This window comes from Myxocyprinus asiaticus, chromosome 16, assembly GCF_019703515.2.
Source record: "Myxocyprinus asiaticus isolate MX2 ecotype Aquarium Trade chromosome 16, UBuf_Myxa_2, whole genome shotgun sequence".
In the NCBI taxonomy this organism is placed as follows: Eukaryota; Metazoa; Chordata; class Actinopteri; order Cypriniformes; family Catostomidae; genus Myxocyprinus; species Myxocyprinus asiaticus.
In genome coordinates this window covers 16392112-16408733 of record NC_059359.1, presented here as the reverse complement: position 1 = coordinate 16408733, position 16622 = coordinate 16392112, and the positions used below count along the sequence as shown (strand labels likewise).

Genomic DNA, 16622 nt, shown 5'->3' with positions numbered 1-16622 from the left:
AGGCAGCCAGAATACTAATATTGTCCAATATACTAGAGTTCTCCTACTCATTAATGTGTGAGAAAAATCACACAGCATTTTCACAATATCAAAATTTATCATCATAATTGTGATCAATTGTTCTTGGGGTTTTCATTTGTGCTTATTCTGAAGGCAATGTATGCTGACTCTGAGCACATCAGAATAAGAATCTGAAAATAGCTTGATTTTCTCTTGTACGTGAATTCTTGGAGAGTTAGTTGTTGGTTGGTCAATTAAGCCTTAGATTCTTGTTTGGGCAAAGTGGTTTTCCTGTTGTAACTGTGGCGTCCACACTGCATAGGCCAAATAATTAATCCTCTAATGTGGTCATAGTCTAGCTACTGCAACAAAGCTGTGACATCACCAAAACAGCAATGGTATAGTTAAGTCTCAAAGGGGAGTTCTTGAACAAGACGTTCTGCTCAAACTACTTTTATACCACAAGAGCAGTATACAAACCCTGAATTCATGAAACATAAGAACATATCTGTTAATAGGTACTGTAATATATCAATTCTTACGTAAATAACTGAATTTACATAAATGTGACAATTTATGCAAGGATGGCTTTCCTAACGATTTACACAGAAATTGTGCTGTGAATGTTTTATGAATGAGGGCCCACTTGGGCAGGGAGCTCTATTCGTCTTGGAGTCTTGACATTTTGTCTGTTCAAAATAGCCTACATGTAATATTTTTGTAGTATGCACATTTTCTGTATAGAATACTCAGATTATCTACAACATTTGCCAAAATGTGTTGCCTACAACAAGAGCACATCACGAGACACTAGGCTATATCACATAACTCAATGCCCACAACCTTCCATTTTGAGAGTGAGATATTAACGGAACTGGGAATGTCAACGTGAACATCAAATGCAATTTTTGTTGCTTTCTTGATGCTCATTATTTCATCAGACTGGCAAAAGTCATTTTACACAAAATTTGATAAAATGCAAAATTACAGTTTTTTTATTCCGATGCTATATGCATGCTGCTTAATGAGCTAATGTGATGATAATATCAATGTATGAAACATTTTTAATTGCATATTGTGTTCTATTTCAAAAACTGGTAAATTTTAATATAATAAAAAGCAATATACAGAACATTACTGTACAGCAGGGCTGGGTGGTATATCGAATATTCACAAAATATTCGGAACAACTTTGCTTCCAAAGTGAAATTAAGCAATTTCATGAGATGAAGCAATGATTTTAATGCACTTTTTATTTTGGCCTTTAAGTTTCCTAAAGACCATGTATTAGGCCTATCCTAGTTCAACGATCCATTGTCTTGCAAAATGCAAGTGTAAGACTTTAAGACAGATGTATTAATGCCATCTCTGATTTAAACTTCAGCAGCAAAAATGCTATTAAGAGTTGTTAAATCCAATTTATACTGATAGGGAATGGCTGAGAAACATGTGTTGGATGGAAAAAAGAGCTGAGAGAATGAATTGGAGCCAAGTGTCCTAACAGGGAGCAGATGTCTGTGTCTCAGATAAATCCACTCTCACACCCCTGGACCAGAAGCATCAACAGTGTTGAGTCACACTGTAACTGAAAAAATGTGCAGGGTACTTCCTTAAAAGGTAAGAGCAAATGTATACATGTGCCGCTTTATGCTACATTCATACTTGTAGTGTGTTTTACGAGACATAAATTGAACATGTATGTCACTATAATATTATCAAGGGAACAAAGAGTTAAGCATGTCATTTTCCCAGATGCAGTGTCGCCTCACAACTCTGACACTCCTAACACATGCTAATATGGACCCTGACACACACACACACACACACACACACACACATCCTCACAGCCTCCCTCACACCCATCCTCACAGCCTCCCTCAGGACATGAAGTGTGAAAAAAAAAAAAAAAAAAAGGATGTAACTGGCCTATTTCTTCCTTGAGTGCTTAACTCCTCAGACTCTGTCATGCATCATTTAAAATGCGGTTTTAAAAAGGATGCCCTCAGGGAACTGATATAATGCAGAAAGACAGATAAAATAGTACGGAACACTGTAAATACTAATAGATATCTCAAATAAATAAAAATAAAAAAACTCAACTTAAGCTTTGTTTTTTGTAAGTTACCATTCCTCTCTAAACCCTAAAGTTACAATTAATGAAAACAATCAAGTGGTCCTAATTAAACAGTATTTGAAATATCACATTTTGGAATCATACCTCATATTCGTTCTTTAAACTTTGGCTTCTAGTGCTACTAACTCAAAATGATTAAGTATAGCCCTTGCTCTTGAATAAATTATGTATGTTTGGTCAAGACAAGGGAACTTAAGTTGGAGGAATATAATATTTGTTATTAAAAAAAATGTATATCGTTTTAATTCTTATGACTATTGTTGTTGTTTTGTTGTAGCTTGTTGATAGTTGTGATTTGTGTTAAGTCACCATATAAGGTGATTAGTGTCACCTCTGGTGAACTTGGAGCCTGTTAAATTTAAGTAATTCGTCTCTACTCAATTGTACTGTAATTGTACAATTGTACTTAATGATTAATATGCATTAAGAAGTACCGAGGAGAATCCAATGTTCCATATGGCTAACCTGGAGTCCAGTCATAATTTCCCTTATACTGTATAAGACGTGCTATATCTCAATTTAAATAATTAAATAAAAACAATACTTTTATCACAGATGACTTTAGTTTACTAGTAACTAGTTAACCAGTGGCAATTTCTCCGGGCCAGCAAAGCCTTCTCTGCTGGCGTAATATGCCTAAGAAATAAATATTTTTTCATTCTCATTGACCTTTTTGCCTGTATTTTGTATGTATTTTCAATCGCTTTCCACTCCTAATTCATCTTCAAACGAATAGCAAAAAACAAAATGTTTATCCAATCAGAATTTATTCCTCGATGCTTACAAGCAAAGTGTGACAACTGTTTCACAAATTGCATGCCCGAAGCATTCTCCTTAGCCGGAGCAGTGCGTGAGTCTGAGCTCCACCCTGTCAGGCCTTCAGAATTTCTGCAGAATCCCTCAACACTGCAAATTAATGGGTATCTAAAGTCAGACTGTCAGATTCATCAGCCAATCAGATTGATTTATTTGTTCTTGGTGGGTGTGGTCTTTAGTACATGTCCCAGTCCAGACCTTCAAGCTGGCCTTGAGTGACGCAATCACGCTTTAAGTGATGTACGTAATTTGAAAGCGAAGGGCGCGAGATCTTGCTGACGAGTCGGCTGTCATCACTGCCGTTATCGCCATTGAGAAAGAGATTCTTATGGATTTAAAAACCTGAGATGTTCTGCATGATCATGCAATTGATTAATTAAACAGGAAAGGAGGATGGATTTTCACTTCAAGCAAATTGGTAAGTGCTTTTTGCATTGTTATAGCAACATCAGGAGATTTCTAAAATGTAAATTAGGCTGCTTGAGCATTCAGTGTCAGATCAAGTTTTAAAAAGTAACCGTGTACCCTGAAGAAACAAAATTTATTGCAAGTAAAATTTAAATCGCAAATATTATTAGAGAGCTTTTTCTTCATATTAGACCTGTTTTTAAAATGTCAATTGGTATTATTAGTTGACTGCCACGTAATGTATGATAGGCATACAGTGTCTTATTCATTGTGAAATTAATGGCATGAATCACACTGAAGGCCTAGACTTAAAATACAGCCGTGGCTGTAGTTAACAGTACTTAAATAACTAAGTTAACTTTACTTGAGCCAAATAAGTATGTTTCATTAGAAAAAGCATGCAAACTGATTGCCTTAAAATCAAAGGTCAACTAATTAGATTTTACAGTGAACCAAGCTGTCTTAGTGCTGCCTCATGAATGATATAAAACAAACAAAAAACAAAAAACAAAAAAACAGAAATTTCAAATCAAACATTGAAAAGTTCGATCCAGTTGAAAATGCAATGGAAGCTATTGATATAAACATGCATGATTTTTTGCATGTAACTTTGATATGGTTACTATCAAAAGACTCTAACTTGTAAAAGTATATAAATGTAGCAAGCCCCTCATATTAAAAAAAAAAAAAAAAGCCTAAATTACAATTATGTTCAGAGGAAGAAATTGTATTGGAGGTACTGTACCTCTAACGTGTTAACACTATGTTTGTGATTTTTCTTTATAGAGAATGCGATCATGATGTCAGCTGAAGTGAGCAACGCAAGGCATTGTGGGATTTTAGGACACGGAAGCTACGGTAGAGACCGAGTAATAGTGGAGGTAGACGCTGCGGTGGTGTTAATATTATCCAACTTAAAAACACGGTGGAATGGTGAACGCTTGCTGTCAACTGCCATAACCGTTCTCATGACCGCCGTGGAAAACATCAACTTCAGCAACATTTCCCAACACATGTTTGTGTGTTCAAGGCATTTTCACACAGGTAAGTTATAATCAAAACACATTTAACTTATGTGGTTACCGCTAGCAACGCAAACACAGTGTAGGGTTGTTGCTACACAGCTAACTTTGCACAACTAGCTGGCTCAAAAGAAGATGGATGAGCATATCCTGAAAGATGATGATGTGAAGGTCAAGTACTACACTGGGCTTCTATGTTTTGCTGTTGTGATGGGTGTGCTGATGCAGCTTCTTCCCTGCCTACCACAGACAGGCCAAAAACTTTTGCCCTTTCAGATGCTCCTCTTAACTCTGATGTGCCTGAGGCTGAATCTGCCAATCCAGCACATTGCACACCTCTTCTGCATAGATCGAAAGACAGAGACACCATAGATGCAATGTTTACACACCTCGGCCCTTTGGTGCACTTGCCAGAGAGACATTGCTTGCAATGCAGCATGCCAGATCAGTTTGTGGAGGCTTTTGGCAATCATGTTGCGGTTATTTGGGACTGCTTTGAAATTAACATTGAGAGAGCATCAGACATTTTCCCACTACAAACACAAGCACACCCTGAAGTATCTCATTGGCATTACACCACAGGGAGCTATCTCTTTAATTCCAAAGGGTGGGGAGGTCGTGTCAGTGACAAGCATGTGACAGAACAGTTACTATTGCCTGGAGACTTGGGTGTTGGCGGATCATGGATTTGACATCAGGGACAGTGTTGGACTAATGTGTGCAGAAGTGAAAATCCCTGCATTCACAAGAGGCCGCTGCCAGCTGGATGCAAAAGATGTGGAGGAGCCACAGCTCACCTTTGGGTCCAAGTGGAGAGGGTGATTGGATGTGTATGCACCAAGTACACCATACTAACTGAGACTGTACCAGTGAGAATGGTGCTCCCATGTTAAGGCGAGGACATGATATTCCTTGACAAGATTGTGACTGTTTGCTGTACCTTGACTAATATGTGCCCCAGTGTTGTAATGAAACCGTAAACTATGACATAAACCATGTGAACTGAATATGAACTGCATATGCTGCATTAACAGTGTTATTAATATGTTGCATACCACGTTACCATATTAAATGATCCAATTCTGAATCTCTTTATTTGTGTAACATAATATGCTGTGTACAGTTCACAGTAATATTGTAGTGCACATACAACAGGTAAAAGATGTAAAGTGGCAGTGTAACTTTCAAGTACTGACAATTGAGATAAAAATGGCAGTAAATAAGTAAACAAGTAAAATACTAAAAGGTAAAATGAAAACCTATTGCACTGAAATGTTCATAGTATCAATGTAGTGCAACTACAACAGGTAAAAAAAAGTAAAGTGGCAGTGTAACCTAAGTACTAACAACATGGCAACATGTCAACTAAAATAAAAAAGGCAAATATAAAAAATAAAAAATAAAAAAAACATTGTAAAGATACAAATTAAAGACAAAAAAAAAAAAGTGTGTCTGTTCAGCAATCAGAAAGGAGATATAAATACAAAAACACGCTTGTGCTCCACTGTTTCAGTTCATCTGTGTGCATGTGGCACAGAGCCACGGCTCACTTGCTGAAGGTGCCTGACTGAGTCCCACACAGCTGAGGTGGAACCACTGGATTGCACAGTTTTCATTGTCACAAGCCACCATGTCATCCTGGTCTAGCCCTCTGCAAAGGCACCACAATTTGTTTATGTTCTCTAATGCCTGTTTTCTTTGCCTTCTTGTGCAAGATGGCTTTAACTCAGTTAAAGGCTTAGCATGCGGCGTTGTGGAGGCTGTTAGGGTGTAGTAACAAGCCACAAGCTTGAGTAGAGTAACTTTGAGGAAAAACTCCTGTGCATTTGTCAGAAGTGTTGTCCAGAAGTCCACATCCTGTAAGATCCGAACCACAACACAGTCTTTCCACACTACAAAGTCACAAAGATCTGTGTTTGTGCTTGGCTGTAGTACTTATGTGTCTGCTTCAAGTTTAACTTTCCATCAGTTAGCTGGAGACAAAAGTTGCTGTCATCTGCAAAGGCCTGCAGGAAGGAGTTGTTGCGGTACTTAAATGTGCATTTGCTTTCCAGACCGCCTTTCCCACAACATGTGCAGTGAATGAGCCCATCAGGTGATGCCCCAACTTAAGGAAATTATGGATTTATTATAAACCCACATTGCTCCACTTTCAGGTTTCACATCAGATGTCTATCCCCCATCTGATGGCAGCTGAGATTGCTGTTTTTTGGGGAAGCACACCCTCCTCACAGTTCACATAGCTGGTCTGGCAACACTGGTGGACACAACGGCATGGATATTAGAAGCTGTTATTCTTCCTGCTCTTGATGTGCAGGGGATCGATGTTGCTGTCTCGTCTGAGCTTCCACCGCAGCTTAAATGTGAGTGCTTGGGAATGTATTGAGCCGGTGTTGTGCAAGCATAGAGACACAAACTGCTCATACCTTTAAGAGATCATTGGCTCATACATGGAACACATTTATGAGCATTGCATGCTCTGTTTATAGCAGATGACAGCTGGTAGAGTGCCAATTCACTTTTTAGCATATCATATACAGACTACATATTTATTTTTTTTTAAAATAGTAGCCTTTTTGGTTTAATAATTACTGTGATTCAACTAGTGACCGGCTTTTCCGCATTGGGAATCTGCCATCATTACGTCAGATCTCCTTGGTCTAACAACACAGAAACACTTCAAAATAAAAGCTCCACCAAAATAAAAGCTCAATTTAAATGAAAAAAGTATGACAGAAATAGATCACTACTGTATAGTTATGTAATATTCACTATTATACTACAAATAATAAATCAATAGTAACTGTGTTATATTTAAGCAATATCGCACATCTGTGATGCTCTATGCAGCACTTTATTTGACAAAAATAACTCCAATGTTGTATTTAGCATTGTGCTGTGAGGTTCTGTATAAAATAACTTCATTTGATAAAAATAATAAAATGTCATGTTGAAAATTAATTGTTATACTTTCGTTTGATTAAAGTTTAATTTATTTAAACACAATTTTGATGATAAAATTGAAATAAATTGCTGATACTGAGTTATTGAAAAACAGGTATCGGACTTGGTATTAGCGAGTACTAAAAAAAAAAGTAGCGGTACTCGTACTCTCTCAACAAAATGGTATCGGGACATCCCTAGTTGAGAGACATAAATAACATTGAAGTATAAAATGAATAATAATAAAAACAAATCAAACTAGTCTTTACATTTACACTAATCACAAGTACAAAAACTAGTCCAAAACAGTGCAGAAACAACAGCAGCAGCAACAACAACAACAGTGTTTTGCCTGGAAAGCACACTTAGTGAAAGTAAACATTTAACCAAAATGTGGCCTAAGTGAAAGACAAACTGTAATGACTAATGCGCTGCAGTTTTGGCCTTGGAAAAATAAGTTGTTTTGTTGAGTTTAGAGTGGTGACACAATGAGGCGTGTGAGTGGCGATTACCTACCTTTGTGCGAACGACGGTTTTCTGGTCGTTTACTCTAAAAATCCGGTCCTGCACCCATCCATTAGTAAACTGAAGGTGGGCCTCGAGAGATTTATCATTTCTGAACTGCTTGAATGTGTAAGCGCTCACACCACAAACAAGTTAGGAAAACACATCTGGAAATGTTACTTGCGGTAGCTTGTTGAGATCACCCGACCACTCTTTGTGTTCGTACGGATCGAGTCAGTAAATTTCCTTTATTTTCTTGAAGTAGCACTCCTTTACTTCCTTGTTCAGCTTCTCTCGGTAAGGAGACTTGCTCTTGATCTTTGCTCGGTCCATTTGTGTTTTTTCTCTGTTGATGTGTTTGTTGTTGCTGTTTGCTCCTACAGTCTATGGGTGTATCCTAAAATATGTCAACCACTATCCAGAATGCAATGCGCCATGACGTGATTGCCCATTCTCTATTATCATTTATCATGAACTGAGTAAAACTGTCCAGCTGCTTTCAAACTGTGGACAAACTGTTGTTTTATTTTTTATTTTATACTGTAACATTTATATGTTTTGCACATAATATATCGCAAAGTCTACATTTATACATTTAGATTTGTTTTTATAGCCTTTTTTGCACATTGTTTGGAGGAGAAAATTGGGCAGGATATGGAATAATGTTTTCAATACAATATGGAAAATAAAAATTGGCTTTTTATCTAATTATTCAAAAGAAGTAATCAACAGATTAACAAATTTGAAGAAATTTCAAATCAAAAATGGAAAAAGGGAAATCAGTTGGAAATGCACTATTGAAGCACTATCATTGCACTATTGAAGTGCACTATCATTGCACTATTGAAGCATTATCATCGAAAAGCATGACCTTGTAGGGTCTTTTCCTTTTGATCACTTCTTTTCACACATTGATGGCAAAAATGTTAACAAGATAACAAAATTTTGTAAAAAATATTGCGTGACTCTGATTCCCCATCCTCTTTCAGAACTCCCCAATACATGAACGCCAAGGCCATTCCATGCACTAACACTGGGAATTTAAATACTCTTGAGCCTGAAACAAGTTCTCCATTTGGTCCAAAGCTTTGATGTCACTAAATGATTGAAACAATGATGATTCAATGATTGAAATCATACCTTAACAGATGGTATGCTCAAAAACATCCCCAAACCTTGCAAATCACCACCCTCTTATGTATAAAACTAGGCCTACAACTTCATTGCCTAAGAATAGCTTAACACACATAAAAGTGGGTGTCCTACATCAAGCAGCCTGGAGTACCACACAGCTTTATTCTCCAAACACAATCGACAAAGAATAAAGTAAGAGAAAAGAAAAAAAAAGGAAGACAAAAGGTCCTTTTCTATAAACAGAACTTTCAAATCCAAGTTATTCCACTGGATATGGGGATTCAATTACGTTGATCGGAAATGGGAGCAGCTGGTTTGCTTGTGTGATCTTTAAATAGCATCCCACCTCTCCGCGTTGAGGCTCGTTTGCAAGTTTAGGTTTGGACAGAGACAGCAGCCAGTAGCTTGGAGAAAAAAACATTACGTACATGCACCAGAGATTCAATTTCACAAACTTCTGCCAATTTTAGAGGAAGATAACATCTACACTGAAGTTCCATTCCAAAACCCAATTTACCCTACACAACCTTAACGCAAGCACAAAAATTGTTCTAGATGTTGGCCTACCTCTCCGGCTGAGACCTCAACCAGATCAGGGCCACTCCGTTGTGGGATTATGAAGTGAAACCTGTAGTCTCCTCTATTTCCTTTCACCAGATCTCAGATCATATTCCTGGCCCCCTTCAGAATGACTTGACAGTGCTGTTCGCTCCTATTCTGGACCGCCTGTACGTCATTGCCACGTCTGCCCCAGAAAAGCTATGCTCACCCCAGGGACCTGTGGCCCACTTACCAAGGTGCCCAAAATGCCAGTCCGAACCAATCTTCAGCCCTCCCCACATTCCACCTTCTATACCATCTGGCACAATAACAGCACAGACAACCTTGGCTACGTCATGTTCACGTTCAAGTTCTTAGACAAGTGTTTTCAAATTTTTAGACCCAGGGTCCCCACACCCAGACCCTCAGCCAACCCAGGGACCCCCAGTTAGGGGTGTAACGGTATGACATTTTCACAGTACGATAACCGTCACAAAAATTACCACAGTATTACGGTATCACGGTATTGAGGTGCATAGATAATAATAGTTTAATATTATAGATAAAGCAGTTTAATATTTGGTTAGGAAATATGTCTGATAAACACAGAAATATTTCAGTTATAACCAATTTTTGAACATTATTTTGGATTTCTTCAACTTTAATCCTTTAACTTTTGATCTTGAACATCAGGACACTCTCTTAATCCGACATGGTAAAAAAAAGAAAAACAAATCACAAACAGGTAAAACAATAAAACAAAAAATGTTTGCAACATGTACAGAAGTCAGATGATTAGAACTAAAAATAATTTTGTTATTGTTATTTTATGATTTATGAAATTGAATTGTAATAATTTTTCATGATTATTGTCCAGGTTAAAGGTGCAATCAGCGATTCCTGAGGAACACTGTTGATATTCGAACTAAACTGCCAAAACAAACACACCCCTCCCTTCAGTGCTCCTTTGGAAGCTCCTCCCTCCGCCAGTCAATTTCTTGCACACCAAAAGCCATGCACTCTGTAAACCCTATTTAGTACTATCTTTTACAAATAAAACATATTATTTGAAGTATCACATTGTTGGCCTACAGTTGCACTGCACTTACGCAAATGAATAAACAGTTTGCACTGGCACATCATAATGTTGAACGAGTGCTTAAATCCGTTTGCTGCATTTGTGAATGTGACTAGCATAACTTTAGCCTACCTAGTCATTACAAATAATGTAAAACTACATTGAATCTGGTGTTTTTATGAAAAGAGGCTATAATTTACTATCCTGTATACTGTATTTCTACTTACATTCATCTCCGCAAATTCCGTGGGATGATTCTCACGAAGATGGTGCTTAAGGTTTAAAGTGTTTCCCGCCTGAGCCGATACATTTTTTACGACAATCTTTAAAGACTGGGTAACCATCAACATTGATGATGCCTCGTGGGTCTTTTATCACACCCAAAGTAATCCCAGACAGTGGACTCCAACTGCTTTGGCGGTGGAAATAATGGTTCAGGCTCAGGCATGTCCGTATGTATGATGCCCTCGTTTTAAAGATTTATTTAATCTGGCCAAGTTTATATGATGCTGTGTAAACGTAGTTGATTCTGTCGTAATTAAACTGATTTGGGTTTTAGAAAAGTTCTGAAAAAAATCTGTCTTTATATTCATGCAATACCGTCAATGAGAAGATTTCAACGGTATGATAACCGTCCATTTTAAAACTGAGGTATATTGTGAAACCTTAAAACCGATGCATCCCTACCACTCATATAAAAAAAGATAGAATTTCTTGGCAACACTCAATAATCACTTTTATTACAAACCATTTATTTAAAGGTATTGTAAGAGATTTTAGCCGTTCCAGAAATTCCACAAGCCGAGCTGTTGGATTAGCCCAGGGCCGGAGTGGCAATCGGGAAGATCGGGAGAATTCCCTCTGGGCCGGTCAAAAATTGGGCAGGTTAGGTCCGCATGTTGATTGACAAACTTTCATCATATGTCGCATAACAACTGCCAACAGTCCGTAACATCCGGTATTTAAAGGATCAGAATTGCATTCCTTATTATTGCAGACGCAGTCTGTATTTTATCATCTCACACCCAAACAAATGAGAGAGTAGCCTGTGAGAGACGAAACTGATGTGGCGCCGCTTCACTTGACAGCGCGGGAAGGATCATGGAAGATCCATCGAGAACAGACAGGCTACTAATAGCTGAATGGATGAACGTGCTTCAGGTAGCCTACAAGATCATCACAAGTTTAATACTGACTGGAGTCTCACAATCTCAATCCATTAAATCTCTGAAATCCTCTTCCTTAGCAGTGCAGAATGATAATAGCAAAATAATTTTTTGTCACAAAATAACAGAATACTAAAAGTAAATGAATACAGATGCAACAGCACGACACGGTACGAAAATAATGGGACTTTACAGCTCTCAAAAGATTAAACTCAATGAAACAAACTGCACAGAGTGCCTTCAATGTTGTATAATGCGATAAAACCCTCTTAAAGAGATAGAAACGATTTTGCCTTTGTCCTGAACATTTACATGAACATTTAGTCTTTTATTTCACTGTTATCATTGTAAAATGCCACGTTTTTGAATGGCATGTAAAAATGTAAAAATAATCACTCAACCTTAATTGTTTCACTGGATCTGTTGCTATTTTAATTATCTAAAATACAAAGCACTGACCATTTAAAGTGTGAGCCTGTACATCTTGAAAGAGTTATAAACATTTACAGTTCTATAGTGTTATGTGCCTAGACAGTCTTTAAAATAAACTTAGTTTACCCAAAAATTAAATTTCTCTCATAATTTACTCACCCTCATGCCATCCCAGATGTGTATGACTTTCTGTCTTCTGCTGAACACAAATTAAGCATTTTAGAAGAATTTCTCAGTTCTGTTGGTCCTTTCAATGCAAGTGAATTGTGATCAGAACTCAGAAGGTACAAAAATCTCATAAATGCAGCATAAAAGTAATCCATACAACTCCAGTGGTTTAATCTATGTCTTCAGAAGAGATATGATAGGTGTGGGTGAGAAACAGATCAATATTTAATTATTTTTTTTTTTTTTACTATAAATTCTCCTCCCTGCCCAGTATGGGGCGATATGCTTATATAAATCACCAAAAACAGAAGAAAAACTCTTAAGAGAGAAGAGTGCTTATGAAAGTGAAAGTGGAGATTTATAGTAAAAAATGACTTAATTATTGATCTGTTTCTCACTGCTTCTCATTTACTTGCATTGAATGGACCAACAGTTCTTCTAAACATCTTCATTCATGTTCTGCAAAAGAAAGTCATATACATCTGGGATGGCATGAGGGTGAGGAAATGATCAAATATCCCTTTAACATTCACTTATTTTTACAACACATACAATGATGTCTTATGACAAAGTGAAAATCTTAGTGAATGCCGTATTTGGTATAATGACATTGAGAGCTTAAATAATTTTCAAGTAATTACATATATTGCATATTTTTGCTGTGATCTTGTTTTATTGTTATCATCTTCACCACCAACCCCCCATTTGGGTGTGGGCTGACTTGGACATGACATCCCGGGCTGAATATGAATCCCACTCCGGCCCTGGATTAGCCATAGTCTCTCTTTCCAAAACCCTGCACTCCAAAGATATCAAATTTAAACTGACATCGAGCAGACCAAGCTGGCGATCCAGGCAATAGTTAATCCAAAAATGAAAATTTGACTTTCTTTTTTTTTATGCAGATTCATGCAGCTTGTGCATCATATTGCACATCCTTTGAAGGAATACATTTACATTTATGCATTTGGCAGACGCTTTTATCCAAAGCAATTTACAGTGCCCTGATTACAGGGACAATCCCCCTGGAGCAACCTGGAGTTAAGTGCCTTGCTCAAGGACACAATGGTGGTGGCTGTGGGATTGAACCAACAACCTTCCACTTACCAGTTCAGTGCTTTAGTCCACTACACCACCACCAACTACACCACAACAGATTTTAGTAGGAAACAACCCAAAAGTCATTTTTCAGTGAAAAACTTGCTATGGGAGAAGCTTGTTCAAAGAGAACTTACACTGCACTCGTAGCACTCATGAATGCACAACAGGTGTCAAGATTTTCACTAAAAAAAAGTTTTTTTTAATCAAATTATTTATTTATTTATTTATTTTGTTTCAGACACATAGACACAAATCCATTTTAGTTTGAAAACTCAGTTTTCAGTTTCTTAATATAATCGTTTCCCAAAGTATACGGTAATAGAGAGCATTTTCAAAACACCTGTTTTTTTGGGGAGGAAAATGCCATTCTAGTGTGGATTAAAGGCGTAAATGTAGAGAAAACAATGCATTTTCAAACAAAAATGTATTACTGCGGATGTGGCATACAAAAAAATCGTTTTCACATGAGGGTAAATTAGGAGTAAATTATGACATAATTTTCATTTTTCGGGCAACTATTCCTACACTGCACATTAAAATCTGCACATTAAAATAGTTAAAAATGTCATGCAGAGAGAAAAGAAAAACATATGTTTTATATATCTTCTCTGCAGACTCCCTGCCATACCTTCAAGGACCCCTGTGTGTTGAAATGTGCTGCTGCACTGTACTCTCTGCGATGAATGTCAATCTTAATTTCCTAATGATAATACATTTTAAAGAGTTAAAGGAAAAAGCACTCTGCATTTCCTGCCAGTGAAGTAAGATCTTGAGACTGCATCCTGATATCTCGCAAGTGCATTTAGTAGGATGAGCAAAATCTCCTGGACAAAAACTAACTCAATCAGAATTGGATGATGTTTAAGTGCTAGTGTGGCTCACAGAGAACCATGATCACAAACGTCACAGTCTGCAGATAACTGGTAACACCACTGCAAGGGATCAAAATTAGTAGAAGACAAAATGAAATTACCAAAGCTCAGAACTAAAAAAATCTTATTAAATTAAAGAAAACAGTGCTAAACATTTAATAGTCCAGTTCAATAGTCCAGTCTGCCAATCCCCCAACCTATCAGCACATATATTTTTTTATTTTACATTTTCACAGCTTTCAGAAGAAACCATTTAGATTTACAACAAGAAGCTACATGAGAGCGTTTAGTTTTGACACCAAAGAGGCTAACACACAGCTTTCAACTTGACACATGCAAACTGCATAGGCTAAATCGGATAAATTATGATTAAAGAAAAAATAACTACAATATATAATCTGGTCAATTAAAAGATAATTTTATGTACCAATAAAACACCTTATCCAACACTACTATGTGTCGTCCTTGAGACAGGGTACCGTTTTACAGGAAATAAATAGTTAGTGTAAAATAAGACGGTCTGCATCAGAAGACAATATTTGTGAATAGTATTAAACGAGTAGATTGATGTCTTTCATCCTACCTTGAAACGATCAATCCATCGCAATCCTTCACGACTGCGCTCAAGCAATTAGAAATCCACCCGAGCAATGAGTGATGGTTTATGATGGACCTGTGATCTCACGGCGTGTACGAGACTAGCTGATCGAGATCGAGAAAAACGACCCGTGCACAATAAAGAACAAATAACCGCACATGCTCAACTGAAATGAATCATCATCATGAGATCTTCCTCAACCTGCTGTATGGCCGAAGAGATCAATCTTTGCATGTGATCAGAACGGCTACGTTAGATTTAGGCTAACAATAGAGATACAAATCCAGGGGTAGATGTGAAATTCTAGATAGATGGAAGGCAGTGCGAGTGAACGCGGGTTTCAACAGCGCGCTTGTTTAGCTGCTCAACACTTGACTCGTGCACTGTCAAAAGGTTTGAAGATGGAAAACTAGCCACATTCTAAGAGCACAAGGTATTTTTTGCTCAGAATCAAGAAATGTTCTTTTTAGGTTTTATTTTTTAATAACCATAACTAAACCTCCCCATAACATTATGGAAACCAAACATTGCATAAACAAATATCAGTATTCCAATATGAGCAATGGATTTGTAAAACAGCTAGTCAGCTGATCATTCTCCCTGCACAAATTCTCAGATTTGTTCAACAAGACCAACGCTCTCGCTCTCTTTGGTAATTCATATGCCAGACTAGAGGGGAAATGCACCGTTCAGAGTTGTAATGGCACAATGAATGCATGCAAATAAAAGAAAAACGTAACGCAAACTTGCGGAGATGATGGGGAGTGTCAGCGCTCTCTTTTTGTATTGGCGCCGATACAATTTGAAACTTTGATCACATCCAAGTATTCACGCAGAGTGTGTTTTTAGCAGACTGAATAATAAAACACACATTGGCTGCATTTAATGGGAATATATAATATGAAAACTAATTGTTGGATGCGCAGCAGCACTTGTGAACATTATTTTAAAATCACAGCAGAAAGCTGAGATTTGCATTGCTTCATCAGTCCAGGCATTGTTTATTTCCTCTGCGTTGTATAGTAGCTGATTCACCTGCACGTGCATCATCAGCTTAATAAGTAACATTTCTTACCTTCCCCTATTACGTGTAAGGCACTGTCCCTCCTCTTCCCCCAAATAGTTTCACTTCATGCACACAACAACACGGATAGTTTTCCGCTACACTTTTTCCAACCCCCCCATTGAAACGTTTTCCCAAAGATACCGGAAGTTGTAGAGCAAGCAGCATGGTACTTGTAGTTTCCAGTTTCAAGAACCGCCATTCTCTTCCATTGTCTGCCTCAACGTAATTGACTTCATTAACAATGAGACGTTGCAGGTTAAACGAACCAGTCTGCAACTCGCTCTAGAGCATTTATTCACATTTATTAATATATCGTAAACAGTAAGCGATACATTTAAAAAATAATGCTTGAAACAGCAGGGAGTTGTCATAGAGTTAATTTTTTGTTTATAATACAGCCATTATTATCTTTTATTTAAGTTTGTTTTCGCGATCCTTGCAGTGGTTACGAAATAGGCTTCTTTGCAGATAGTTTAATGTTAGCTATAAAGAGATCGAATTTAGCTTACTCAAAGCAAAAATCGTTTTAATGTGCAAATGAAAATGTGGGGACATTTATCAAAAGCTTTAAGGGAAGACACTACAGGTCAATAGAGTACAAAATATAAAGTATTTCAATGAAAGTGTGCCAAGTTATTAC

General features: G+C 37.3%; 1 protein-coding gene across 3 annotated transcripts in view; it reads right to left on the bottom strand.

The window, feature by feature from the left end:
* LOC127454107 (phosphatase and actin regulator 4B-like) overlaps positions 1-16099 on the bottom strand; it is a 72082-nt gene extending 55983 nt beyond the window's left edge. Inside the window, exon 1 of one of the 3 annotated variants that reach the window (XM_051721075.1) lies at positions 15992-16099. The gene's annotated coding sequence lies outside the window, so the exon portion shown is untranslated. Of the gene's footprint in view, positions 1-9528; positions 9655-14901; positions 15252-15991 lie in introns of those variants that run through there. The other 2 variants (XM_051721076.1, XM_051721074.1) reach the window with 2 other exon arrangements.
* Positions 16100-16622: the final 523 nt, after the last annotated feature.